Raw genomic sequence first — 13933 nt, 5'->3', positions numbered from 1 at the left:
GACTGCCTCCCACTAAATTCGCGAGTAATTGACGAGCCCTAAAAAGTTTTAAAATCGCCAACAAATTCCACAAGATGGGAGCAAAGCACCACGTTTGTCAAGATGAAACTCTTCAACTCACTTCAAAATAGCTAGGTGGCATCGCGTTTCCACAGGATGGCGGCAAAGTATTACTTTTATAGTTTTGGCCCGCCACCAACATGCAGGCGTTGACAACCTTGTGCCACTAGTGACAGTAGCAAATTCAACAGTTATCATCTAGTGCTGCACTAGAAGAACTAGTAGCGTGCAGATGTCAACTAGTGCACAGTGCTGCCTCACTCGTAACATGTAGTTGTCCTACTAGTGAGGACATAAACTGTGCACGTGCTTTTAGCGCGCGCTATGTTTTGTGGAGTTTTGTCGCCTCCTGCTGGTGAAATTACGCAACTGAAACACTCACGACATGAACTACATGAAAACAAATACAAAATTTGATTTTGGTTTAAAACATAATAAATAATGAACCACTATTATTAGATTATAATTTTTTTAAATTAAAACAAATGATTTAACCGTGCACATTTCTATTTCTGTAAATATTTTTCAATAAAAACATTTATAATTTAAAGTATGAGTGATTTTTTTTTCCTAAATAAAACAAAAAAAATGTATAAATAAATGCATTAAATTGGGAAAATATCAATATAATTACATTGTCAGATCCAACTCGAAATGATATAAATGTAATCAATGACTTGAGTGGTCCTCACGAGGTCATCGGCAGCCTACGGTGTGTCCCTGCTGGCCTCGGAGGAAGTTACGGCGAGAGTTGGAGGAGGGGGGAGCCGGTCCACGCTCTTCCTGTCAAGCATCCCGACTTTATTGACACAGACAGGAATCGCTAATCAACGTCCGTCTGTTTCGCCTGCCCTGACTCGTGTTCATTAACACAACACACACTTACACGCACGCGCGCAAACGCTATTTAGCCTTGGCTAGCTGCTGTGACACATACGGGAAAATCGGGCGCGGCCTCGTGTAACCGGAAGCCGAGCAAATGAAAGAGAACGACAGTAATGATAGAAAATAATTTGCTGGTAGCGCAGCTTCATCAGCTAATGGCTTTACAACCGCAGTACTCAGATATATACGGCAGGGGAGGGCAACATGAGGACCCCGGGGCCATACACGGCACACCAGGCTATTCTTAACAACAAACAAAATGCCTCAGAGGATTGGTTGTTTGAAAAAAAAAATACTAATATTGAACCAACAACAACAACAACAACAAACTTATTTTGGTTCATTCAAACAAAGTAAGGCACTGCAGATGGTTCTTGACCGCATTGCGCTTCATCGAACGGAGAAATGTTAAAAACCAGGGGCCCAGCCGATTATATCGGCCGAAAATAATGATAATCGGCCGGAGTTTTGCCGATTGAACGCCGATTTATTCTTACTTTTTCATGAAACAGCAAATCCTGTTCAGTAAGGAAGGGCAGGAAGTAAATGACATGCATGGCTGACAGAACAGTTTTCTGTGTGAATTGGTGTAATCCCTTGCGATATCACGGTTTTTTTCTTGCGGAATCAGGGCATTGCAGATTTTTCATCCAGTTGATCACCATTACTTTCTTTGAATCAACTAAAAGACTGTTTATTTCGCCGTATTTTAACATTTGCCCGTGCCACTACTTGATGCTCTGTTCAGTTGTTTCGATGCCGTTGGTCGTTATTTTGTCGTTTCGACATGTTTTCCCCTTTTTCAGTAACGTTGATATCCTTATGTATCAAAAATGTTTAAAGATTTAGCTGCTTCACTACGTGAGGCTCTGCCCATTTAGTATTGCCGCCGAGCAATCGTTGTTACTTTGTTGTAATAAACTGGAAAAACTTATTCTCTGTTCTTGATGACCAAGGAAACCATGATTTATTATGCTAAGGTTGTGACATTTGGCCACTTAGCTACATGGGACGCCATTCATTATTTTTTTAACACAGCATCACAACATCGCCATTACTTTGTTTTAAGAAACCAAGTGTTTGGACACATTTTCCATTTTTCTTTTACGTTGCTGTCGCGATGGAACCGTAGAGGTTTTCTCATTCAATTGCACCGCTAGCTGACGTGGTCTGCTAATTTCTTCGGACGCCGATCTCCGTTACTTTCTTTTGATAACCCAAGTGTTTCCATGTCGATATGATAACGTATCTCATAGATAAAGGCCTGGCTTTGAATGAGTCTTTTGTGTTGCATGTTAAGGACAGCCTACAGTCGCCCTTTTCCCTAAATCAGGCTTTCAGCCAACGAAAGCCCAGCGAGCAGCTGATGCATACGAATAAGACGAGTGCATCAGGATTGAAGGGTGCCGGTGTAGTTGCGTTCAAAAGTGCAAGGAGGGCCTCTCGCCCCCCCTGGCAAAAATAAAGACCCCCGGCATGAGCCTAAAAGCCCCACCCCCGCTGTGAGGAGCAATTCTAGCAGATCGGTCCCCCGCTAACTCCCACCGATGCTTATGCTAAAGGTGAGCGAACTGGCGAGAGGACTCACGCAGCTCTCTCCATGACAAAAGATGGCTTCCTAATAAATGACGAGGACATTAAGAATAATGCAGCTGCCTTTTCTCTGCACTGATGTTTAACACTGATAACACACACACACACACACACACGCACACACACGAGTGCGCTCCCACGCTGAGAGATGCAACAACATTTAACAGGCGCTCTGCTTGCGGCTTACAGCATGAGGCCATTTTCCAAAGGGAATGCTATATTATCATGCACAGCGATGTAATATTATGTTTAAACAGTGTATTGGCAGTAATATAAATGTAAAATTGGTGCATAAATACATTATATTTCGTACTTGTGTAGGCGATCTTCTTGAAAAAAAGATGTGAAGGAACAAAAAACCAAACAAACAAAAAACAAAACCCATTTTGGGCATTTTCATATCATTTGATCAGTAATGGTAAAGACACTGAATTTCCTTTTGAAAATCAATTTCACTGTTATGAGTATTAGTATGAGGAATATTTTTCACACTATTAATGGCAAAATGTCTTCGCCATTATGTGTCCCAAATGAAATTTCATGATTTGTAGCATGTTTTAGGAAGATGCAAATTACATTTTTCGGGATATATTGTATCCATTCCTAGGAAATCACAATGTCCAATAACTGGAGAGCTATTTTAAGACTTATCAGAATCATTGTTATTTGTTAAGTATGTCGAAAACACACAAGGAATTTGTCTCCGGTAGTTGGAGCCGCTTTAGTACGACAATAGACAGCCATTTTGACAAAAAAATACTTTTGAGACATAAAATCACCAAAACACACTACAGAGAGTAACTGAGCAATGAAACGTGACCGGAATGTACTCGCATACTGTGCATTTGTACGCTCTTTGAACACAAATATGGAAATGCCTGCGACCTTCCTGAGTGTCCCACTCATGTGGACAGGTCATCACAAATGTCCTGATTTAAAAAAAAAATTAAAAAAAATTCACTATTGTGGTTGTAGCATAAAACTGTAAAAAAAAAAAAAAAAAAAGAAATTAAAAAAAGTAGTAGAAATATACTCTAAAACTACAATACACACAAAAAAAAAAAAAAAAAACTGTTCTTGTAATATCTTCGTGTATTGGATCGATACGGGATGGTGGAGGGGTACCTAATGACGTGGCGTGTAAATGTAAAGGTTTCCTTTAGTGTGAAAAAAACCAAAAACTAACAACCAATAATGAATTGAAAATAAATGTCATTAATAAAATGTATGACTATAAATGCTTAAAAATATTATTTAGTTGTATTATCTGTTGATATTATGATTTTAGAATATATTATTGTAGCTTACGTTATTTTATATGCACAGCAATGTACGTGAACACCAATGAAAAATAAGAAATTAACAATTTTACAAAGTATTATAAAATACATCTGAATATTTTAAAATATATCATTTAGCTGAAGAGGTCAATAAAATATTAAAAAGACCTGCCAGAATAAATCCAATTTCAATATTTTAGCACGGTAATGACACTTTTTGAATTGATTTCATTACTTTTTTCAATTGGCACTTACGTTGTTTTACATACAGCGTATTGCTATAGTGTAATAAAATAAACATTTATTTGTATACTGTACTTTACTTTTACAATGTGAGTCATGAAAACCTCCCAAAATACACACACACACAAGCCACTTGCGTTTGTTGAGCTACAGCTGCTACCAGAGCAATGCCTTCTGCCCGTACAGCACCACTCTCACACACACACACAACACAATACATGAGTATTTGCAATGTAATTACTGCAACACTGGCTTTGTGTGAACAGTAATCCGGGGAATCCATTGTTGGCCATACGTGCCTGCTCCTTGATTATGACCAATACTCCACCAAAGCCATCCCCAAAAGCCCAAAGCCCACCCCCGCCCCCGAGCCACACCTCCCACACACACATGAAAAGTGTGCTGCCCCACAAAAAGAGGTGCAATTAGCCGAGTGGCACAATGGGCCAAACTTTTATAAGGCACTTTGAGGCAAACACCGAAGTGTGCCTCCTCGCGCCTCATCGCTTTGGGTGGGGTTGGGGGCCTTTTGTGCCCCCAACCCCACCCAAACAAGAAGCCTGTCATTTATTAGTCAACTGTTAATTGAAGGAGAACATCAGTAGCTTTGATTCAATCCCATTCCGACAGCTTTCTGGCAATCATTACGTGAGCGTCAGTGCGCCCACCGCACCTGCACGACTCAGCACCGTGGCCCTGGAGGCAATGCTGCGTTCAAGTCCGCTAGGAAGTCGGTGACATCTGACTCGGAGGGCTGACCTTTTCTGCAGCACGGATGTCTGAGATTTCCCAGTTTTTGTGCTGTAGCAACATTTCGCATTAGAATTATTATTATTTATTTATTTTTCTTTGTAAACACAACTTAAAATATGAAATTTCCCAGGTTACTTGAATGCAGCATGAGTTACAAAAACAACTGGTTAAGAACCTGAAAGTAAAAAAAAAAAGTTTTTGCGATGTTGAAACGTTTCACGTAAAAATTTGACTTTATTTTTGCAAAAAAAGAGTCATAAAACAGTATTTTACCAGGTTACATGAACGCAACATGAGTTTTACGAAAAAGGACTGGGTAAAAAACAGAAATGTAAAAAAAGAATTTCATGTGTTGAAACATTTCATGTAAAAATGATCCTGTTTTTTTTTTGCATTCCACATATCAATGACATTCTGAAAAAAAAACTGCAAAATAGATGAAAACACTGCAATTTCCCAGTTTAAAAAATGTTTGCATCTGTTTCTCACAAAAACTACCGAGTTAAAAAAAGCAAAAGTAAAACAAAATTGTATTGTAATTTCCCAGTTTCACAGAAGGCAGCATGCATTCCGCAAAGACGACAAAGTAAAACGTAGTAAAACTTGATTTTAGTTGGTGAAACACAGAAAAATTATATATTTTTAGTCGGCGGCTTTACCGACTCATCTCGCAGTCGCGCAACTTTGCTTTGTTGACGCCACTAAGCTAGACCACGGTGTGCGTGCGTGCGTGTGTACGTGCGCGTGTTTGCAGTGCAGGACACACATGAATGATTGTGAGGCTTAAACAAACCCTCTGTGGTTGTTCGCCATCGACCCGCTGATCCGCCGATCGCAACCGTCTAACGGAGCCGCGGAGGCCTCGCGCCGTAATTGACTTGCTCTTTGGGACTTCACACACACACACACACACACACGCATGCAGACACACACAAAGACGCGCGTGCGGGATTAGCAGCCGCCATTAGCCGCACCCTTGTTGCTCTTTTTTGTGTATTTTCTGTTGTGCTCGGAGTGCTAATTATGAGCTGTAGAAAAAAAAGTGTGTTTGCGGTTGTTGGTTTGAATCCCAGAGGAGGATCAGTGTTCAGGCTGCCCTTTGTGCTGCCTGATTAGAAAGGAGGGTGGGGTCGGGGGTTAGCATGCCTTACGAGCAAATTCACCCATTTGGGTTAATTGCTTTGTATCTCGCTATCATGTCTCATTTCGCAGTTTGGCAGATAGAATTTGTGCACAATTCTGAATGTTACGGTTAAACTCATATGAAACAAAGATAGCGACCGCATAGCCACCGCTACCTGTATGCTAACATACAATGGGAAACTACATGGGCACACGCGCTAACAATTAGCAACGGATATCTAAACACAAATGGTGCTCTAACACATGTAGACAGACCATACAACAATACTCAGAGGCATATGTTCTTTATCCTGTGAAAAGAACAACTAATATTACCGCCGCACTGAGAAGTCGACAGCATGGTCTTATCTTCTACTGCCCCCGAGTGGTCAAGGCGTATAACACAACTGAAGGAGAACGAAACCTGAAAAAGAAACTGTTTAATTCTTTTAAATTGTATTCAATTGTCATGTCAGTATGTTTTTATCAAGTCTAATATTATAGAGTCCTATTTCTCTCATTCTGATGGGAGCTTGTTAGCAAACGTCCGCACTCTCATCATCACTCTAACGGGTCCCCTCCCCCCATTTTTACCCCAAATGAGCTCATCCTTTTTGGCTTCACCCTTTGAAATACGACTGCCGGTGATTATTGGCCCGAGTGTGCGCTGTTAAGAGAAGAAGGACGGTAAAAGTGTGTGTGTGGTTGTTTGTCTTTAGGCCTGGACGGATGGCCCGTCGTGAGCTCACTGATTGGATCGTCCGGCTGATTGTAATTCCCCAGCGCGAGCTGCTGATTAACTAAAGCGAAATAAACGGCTTTTTTTTTAAATGGACGTTCCCTATCGCTTTCCCTTTTCCTCGCTCCCTCGCTTTTTTTTTTTTTGCTTTTAATTACTGTCATCATGCTCGACGGCGGCTGATGACTTGATTAAGGCTGTCGCGCGCAGTTCCAGTCTCTACCCCGCTGATGGATGACTCCCAAGCTTATTAACTTACTCGCCCCCCCACCACCACCGATCAATACTGCGCCGGACCTTGAAACGCAAGGATGGAGAAGGTGTGTGTGTGTCCGAAGGGCCCCCATGATGGAGAGACACATGATTAGCCACTATGGAAAGCGGAGTACAGGTGTATTGATTCGGATGGATTAGGCTCAGTTGCAGAGGCTTAAAAGCTTCCTTTTTCCCGACACTCTTCTTCGTAATGGTACCCGACACTGTGACCCTAACAATTTATACCACAGTTTCACTGGTAAGGATCTATAGAAAATGGAGGAACTTTGTAATCATAATTGAAATTAAAATACTTTTGAACGGTGGCGGCTGGTCAATAGAGGGCGCTAGGGCGCCGCCCTAAAGTCAATATATGTTTTTAGTAAACGGGTTTGACCTCGTGAACATACGTAAATATATTCTTTCACAGTTCACAATGGCTAAGTTGCAACACAATCGAAACTTTCCATTCTTGTGGGACGCAAATGTTTTTCGTCAAACCCAGCGGTTTCCTTTTACTTGGGAGACCACCAGGAGACACGGCAGATGAGGAAAGGTCACCAAGACACAAAACCTTATTCCCCACAGAACGGCCTGTCCGCTCCACTGGGGCTTTTCAGCAATCAGAGCTCATCATTGAAGATCATTTTGCCGCCAATGGAAGCGTTTGAGCGTGCCGAGAAGGCTTCACACGTTTGAAGGTGACGTGCCGACAATGCCGAGATTATGAGTACAGGGAACCCAAGGAGCAAACACACAAAAGGCTATTCTACCTCCCCTGCATGGTCATATCGATCACGACTGGATGTTATGTTAAGATGGCGGGCGGCTTGCTTGACAGAAATCGCAGTGACAGGAATGGAGTTACTGCATCTACTGTATACATTTCTTCCAATGGAGATGGGAATTGTTGCAGCTCCTTTTTTTAATTGCGAGTCATCAAACTTTGCCATCTCGCTAAAAAACTCAAATTCTTCGCAATTTAGCATCAACCATTTTTTCTCGTCGATGTGGTTTAAATTTGGGATTACGGTGGAATTTAAAGGACACTTGGAAAAAGCTTGAAACAACGCTAAAATGGCTGCTTCGAACCAAAGTAGCAGATTTCCTGAGTCTGACCCCTGAGTCATGGGTTCTTGAGACTTTTTTTGTGGATCTACTAGTGATAAACGTCTCTACCAAATTTCATGCTGCTAAGTGAACCCTGCTTTGGGGGCTGAATTTTCTTTGATGGACCCCTACAAATGGTTGAAATAACTAAAATTGGTCAATTCAAACCAAAGGTTGTGGACATATTGTGTCTTTTCAGCCATGGGTTGTTGAGACTTTTTTGTGGGTCTACTACTGATAAACGTCTCTACCAAATTTCATGCTGCTAAGTGAACCCTGCTTTGGGGGCTGAATTTCTTTTGATGGACCCCTAGAAATGGTTGAAATAACTAAAATTGGCCAATTCAAACCAAAGGTGGTGGACATATTGTTTCTTTTCAGGCATGGGCTCTTGAGACTTTTTGGTGGGTCTACTAGTGATAAACGTCTCTACCAAATTTCATGTTGCAAATACAAATTGTATTTGGGGGCTGAATTTTTATTTCAAGAACACCTGTAAATGGCTGAAGTGACCCTACCTCTACCCTACATAAACAGATTTTTAATTTTGATATAAAGAGGGAATATATAGTACACTATAGGGACATATATACAGTATACAGACACGCATATACTGACCTCTGTTTCTCCTCCATTCTGTGTTTGACCTAAGTGAAAGCCTCCTGCAGGGAAAGAGCCCTTTAAGATGATGCGCACCATTAATGTGACTGGGCTCCATTTCCCAGGCATTGATCTCAGAATGCAACGCTTCCAACCCCATCTAACTGCTAGAAGACCACAAGCACAAGTCAACCAAGAAATGTTCAAAATTTGGTCAAATCTGGAATTTGGTACTATTCGGTCAATGGGTTGAATATTTTAACACTAGAGATAAATGGATACTTAATTGAGCCCAAAGAAAAAAATAAATAAACATACTTTGAAAAACTCAAATGATTCAATCCAAAAGTAAATTGACACAAATACTGTAAAAATGAAAAATGGATGCAAAAGGAAGTTCGCAAAAATGAAGTTAAAAAAGAAAGAACTGATCCCATTGGAAATTCTCAAGAAAATATTAATTGAATGAATGAATAAACTATACAGAAATATTTAAATGCAAAGGTTAAAATAAGAATAAAAAAAAGAACAAAAATAATTTATCTGAAAGCAAATTCTGGGGGGAGGGGGGGGGGGGTAATGACGTTAAAATAAAATTGTTCTAAAGGTAACATACAAAAATGATCCCCAATGAAACTAAATCAAAATATGAAAATACTCAATCAAATATTATAAAATAGATAAATAAGCCAATAACAATTTCAAAGAAATGCAATAGTAATATCACTTCTATTGTTTATAAAATTATTTAGGAATGCTACTTTTTTTCAATAAAATAATCAACTTAAGGCGTTAATATCAAGCTACCATGTAGAAAATTGCTTTGATGGGAAAAATGTACATCTCAATGTTTAAAAAATAATAATACTAATAATAAAATCACATATTTTAGTCATAAATTATACAAAAAAGGTATGCACAATCTCCACAGTGAGACACTGGAGAAAAAATTGTGAATATTTAATATTCTAACAAATGAAAGAACAAATGATTTATGGCCATTTTGTCCTGTAATGAAGTATTTTATCAACATGTTGTCCAAGTCACCTGAAAGTAACATCTCCACTCAGCTTTCAGCTCGGACATTTTAAAGGATTTATGTCATAAAAGCCATTAAAAAGGCAACTTAGAGCGATGTTTTCAAGCCGTGTGTGCACACTTAGTGGCTACATTAAATCCCCGCAAGACAAACTTGTCTCAAGTGCAGAAGATTAATGCTGACCTCTGCAGTTTTTTCCTTTTTTTTGCACATTATGAGAAATATGGAGCCGCTTTTACCGTACGCACTCCTGGCCAAGCCGTCATCTGTGGCTTCTATTAGCTTGTCGCTCAATAGCGCGCTTGTCCTTGGATGTATTGTTTCTATTAACTCCTTTTGTTGTGTGCTTTGTTTTAATTAAAAGTGCTGATGGAGTTTTTTTTTTTTTTTTCGGGGAGGGGGGGGGGGGCAGATGTCACAACAGCACTAATGAATTGGCGCTATGTCCGGCAGATGAATCAATGCCGACTGTCTGTATGGCCCGGCATGAATCAGATTGTTAAATTTTTAAAAAAGCATAAACAGATCAATGGAGCTTTCAAGGCTTGCATATTGCTGACATAATTTCAATCGTGGCATGTGTGTGTGTGTGTGTGTGTGTGTGGCCACCTTTGCAACCAGAGCTGTAACACAAGCTCATTTAGCATATGGCATCTTTACCATCGGACGGGTAGACACAGTGGGGAGGCCCGGAGGATAGTCAAATACACTGCGCTGGACGCACACACGCGCATTAGCACACACATGATGATGCCACACACTAAGCCGTTGGAAAGCTTCTGTATGACCCTTTGAAATGGATAAACTTTGGAAAGAACACCCATTGGTGGGCTGAGCAGAGCAAGGACGTGTGTAAAAATGTGACAAATCTTCTATGGACTCTTGTTTGGCACTTACAAACAAATCCACTGGACCCTGGAAGCTCCAAACAAAATTCCATTGAAGATTTGGTACACTTTAAACATGTTGTTGCGCTGCTCATCCCACAAATGCATGTTCCTTACAAAAAGGGCATTATTTAAAAAGGTCAGAAACAGACTTTCTATCGGCATTACTCAGACTGGCAAGAACCATTGCTACCAAAGGGAGATATTCTCCCAAACACACATCATGTCACCACCTGATAGTCAGCGCTTCAAGGCCAAAACAAGAGTCCATAGACGATTTGACACATTTGACATGTTATTGTGCTGCTCGTCCCAAAAATGCGTGTTCCTTTACAAATGATGGATCATTTAAAAATGGTCATTAACAGGCGCTCTATCGGCATTTCTTTTATTGGCAAGAAGCGCAGTTACATCAGAGAATTAAGATAGGAACAAATGTCCAAATTTCATCGAACGGACCATTACTTACATTACATTTAAAAAAAACAAAACAAAAAAAAACAAAAAAACATCTTCATTTAACAAAATGTCAAAGGTTCATTGAAGAAAATAGGCAAACACACCCTTGACTACTGGGTCACGAGGATGTTGCTATCAGCTGTCAAAGCTTAAACCTTAATGGAAGCTAGCAATCCTAACAAATCAATGCGCCCCCAACAACAGGCTCGGATTTCCGACCGCACGCGGAGGAGAGCGGCCATGACGTCGTATGTCCATGACAAGCAAAACTTGGAAATAAAAAAAAAAAAAAAAATTTATTAAAAAAATCAGACGGTCTTTGGCGTTAAAGAGGTTAGACGCCCGGAAGCAGAAGCTAGCTGGCTAACTAGCAGATAGGTGACGCTAGGCTATGAGAGGGAGACCGTAAAGTAGCCGTTAGGATACATTAGTGGGTCTTTGAAGGCGTCACAAACGTTTCAAAAGGGGAGGGTTGGGGGTATGGTCGCAACCTTAAACACACCATGTGCCCTTCAGGATACTCTCACACCTTTAACCCCTGCTCTCCCTAGAGCCGGGTGGTCACGGTCAATGATCTGCCCGGCAACAGAGGTGTATCACACGAGGTCAAGTGGATGTTTTCACATCCGCACTCCGATGAAGGTGCTTAGAAAAGGGGAGCCCCCTGAGGCTACTCTGACATTGTACAGTTTCTATATTTTTTGCATTAAAACTCCAATGTTTGATTTTTATGTTCATTATGTCACGTTGCATAACATTTGCTAGAAGAGAATTATTTCCAAGCTGTGGAGCAGCCTGGAAAACAATTTCTGAGGCAAAAAAAAAAAAAAAAACAATCTTGGTGTTGTGGGAAGTATGAAGAATGACGATGATTTACTGCTACGTTAACAAAGGTATGTTTTATTTCATAACAGTTCAGGACAAAATATAGAAACACTCAATTGCATCATCAGTTGATTTATTTACAGTGAGATGGATTTATATTAAATAAATGTTGTGTTTAATGCCTTCAAAATGACACTAAATGCCGCTCAGTGGAACCATGTGATTCCACACAGCCAATCAAAAAGAAGAAAATTCAGAATATTTTTTTTTAAAAAAGCATATAGGATGATTATTAAAAATATTATTATAAAGGATGACAAATATTCTGTAAGTTATCTGTATTGCACACAATTGTTTTGAATTAAATTTTAAAAACACATTTCAATAAATCTTATCATCATTAATATCATTACAATGAAAAAAAATATTCTGTGGCTTGTCTGTGTACATTACCATTTTTTTTTTCAATTTCGAAGATAAATTATGGATAGAAATAAAATGAATATGAATTATTCTGTGTACAGGATTAATTGACTTTGTAATGCATTTTAGAAAATATCAAAACAAAAGTATATATAAAGTGTGAATTATAATATATTACAATTTATTCTCTTGCAGTAATAATTTATGTTTTATTTCATTTTAAAATGTTTAATCAGATTTGTTTTTTAAATATATAACTATAATTATTATTATAGAAATTATTCTGTAGAAAGTACTATAGAAGTTTTGTTTAAAATTAAATTAAATAAAATTATTAAAAAATATAATTACAATTAAAACAAAGTAAGATGTGTACAGTACAAATTCATTCAGTGAGTAACTTTCTAAACATTTAAATCAAATATTAATCATAAATATTATTACATTGAATCAAAAATGAGCCAGAGCTTGTCTGTGTACAGTACTATTTTTTTTCACATTTTATTTAAAACAAACACAAATGTTTGTTAATTATGCTAAGAAGTCCAAACTACAATAAAATATTACCTAAAAAGTAAAAACAATCATTTAAAAAAATAATAATAATATATCAACCCCTACATTACTATAATGACCCCATTTTCTTATTGGTAATAAAAGAAATCTCAGTACTGTAGTTTACATTGCGGCTCGACTGAGGCTGTGGTGGGGGTGTATGCGTGTGCGCGGCGGGCGGGAGGGGGGGGCATCCGTGAGCGCGTGTGTGTAAATGGATTTAGTTTAGGCGGGATTAGCCGCACTCAGAGAGGCAGAGACATGCAGGACGTGCGTGTGCCGCGAAGACTGTGTCCAGATGCTGCAAAGCTTTCCCTCGGGGGACCAACACATGCCCCTCAACTGCACTGGATCAACATGGATACTACTAAAGAAATACTGTGCTGTAAAAATAAATAAAGAAATAAATAATTCATTAAAACATATTTTTAGGAACAAAATGTGCATTACTGTATGTTGAAGAGTTTAAAAGGTTGTTTCTAAGCGTGTGAGTTTCAGAGTGTGGGTAAAATTAATAAGAGTTCTGGGGAGTCTATAAATAATCCCAAAAATATGTGGTTGCTACTTCATAGATTTCACCTATTGCATGCAATAATCAATTCTCTGATAACGTCCATCAAAAATTTACTTTTTTTTTTTTTGTCTCGTGTGCCTCATGAAGTGCGTAACAGTGGCAGTGTGAAAGGTTTTTGTGGGGCGTCTGCAGAGAGGAAGCATGCGTGGAAGCGTGCGGAACAAGGCGAATGACAAAGGCCCGTGTCGGCCTTACAAGCACGTTGGACCCCTCCTGCATGTCAATGGACCTCCCACCCCCCTTATTGCCATCATCTTTTTAGCACACTCACTTGTCTTATTATGAGGGATGGAGGGGGCCGGAATATGTGGCCCCGTGGGAGCGCAGGGGATCCTCACGGCAGCCCCCGTGGAGCAGGGTGAGGCCATCTGCCCTCTACTTGGGAGTCAACCCTACCTAGAACACACACACACACACACACAACAATATGGAGGGGCTTTACAGACAGTGTTTGATCTGCCTTTTATTCGGGCTTCAGCAGTGTGTGTGTGTGTGTGTGTGAGACCCCCTCTTGTGACTTACCTGAAAGAC

Source organism: Phyllopteryx taeniolatus, chromosome 20, assembly GCF_024500385.1.
Source record: "Phyllopteryx taeniolatus isolate TA_2022b chromosome 20, UOR_Ptae_1.2, whole genome shotgun sequence".
NCBI lineage: Eukaryota > Metazoa > Chordata > Actinopteri > Syngnathiformes > Syngnathidae > Phyllopteryx > Phyllopteryx taeniolatus.
Note: the sequence above shows the minus strand (reverse complement) of the source record.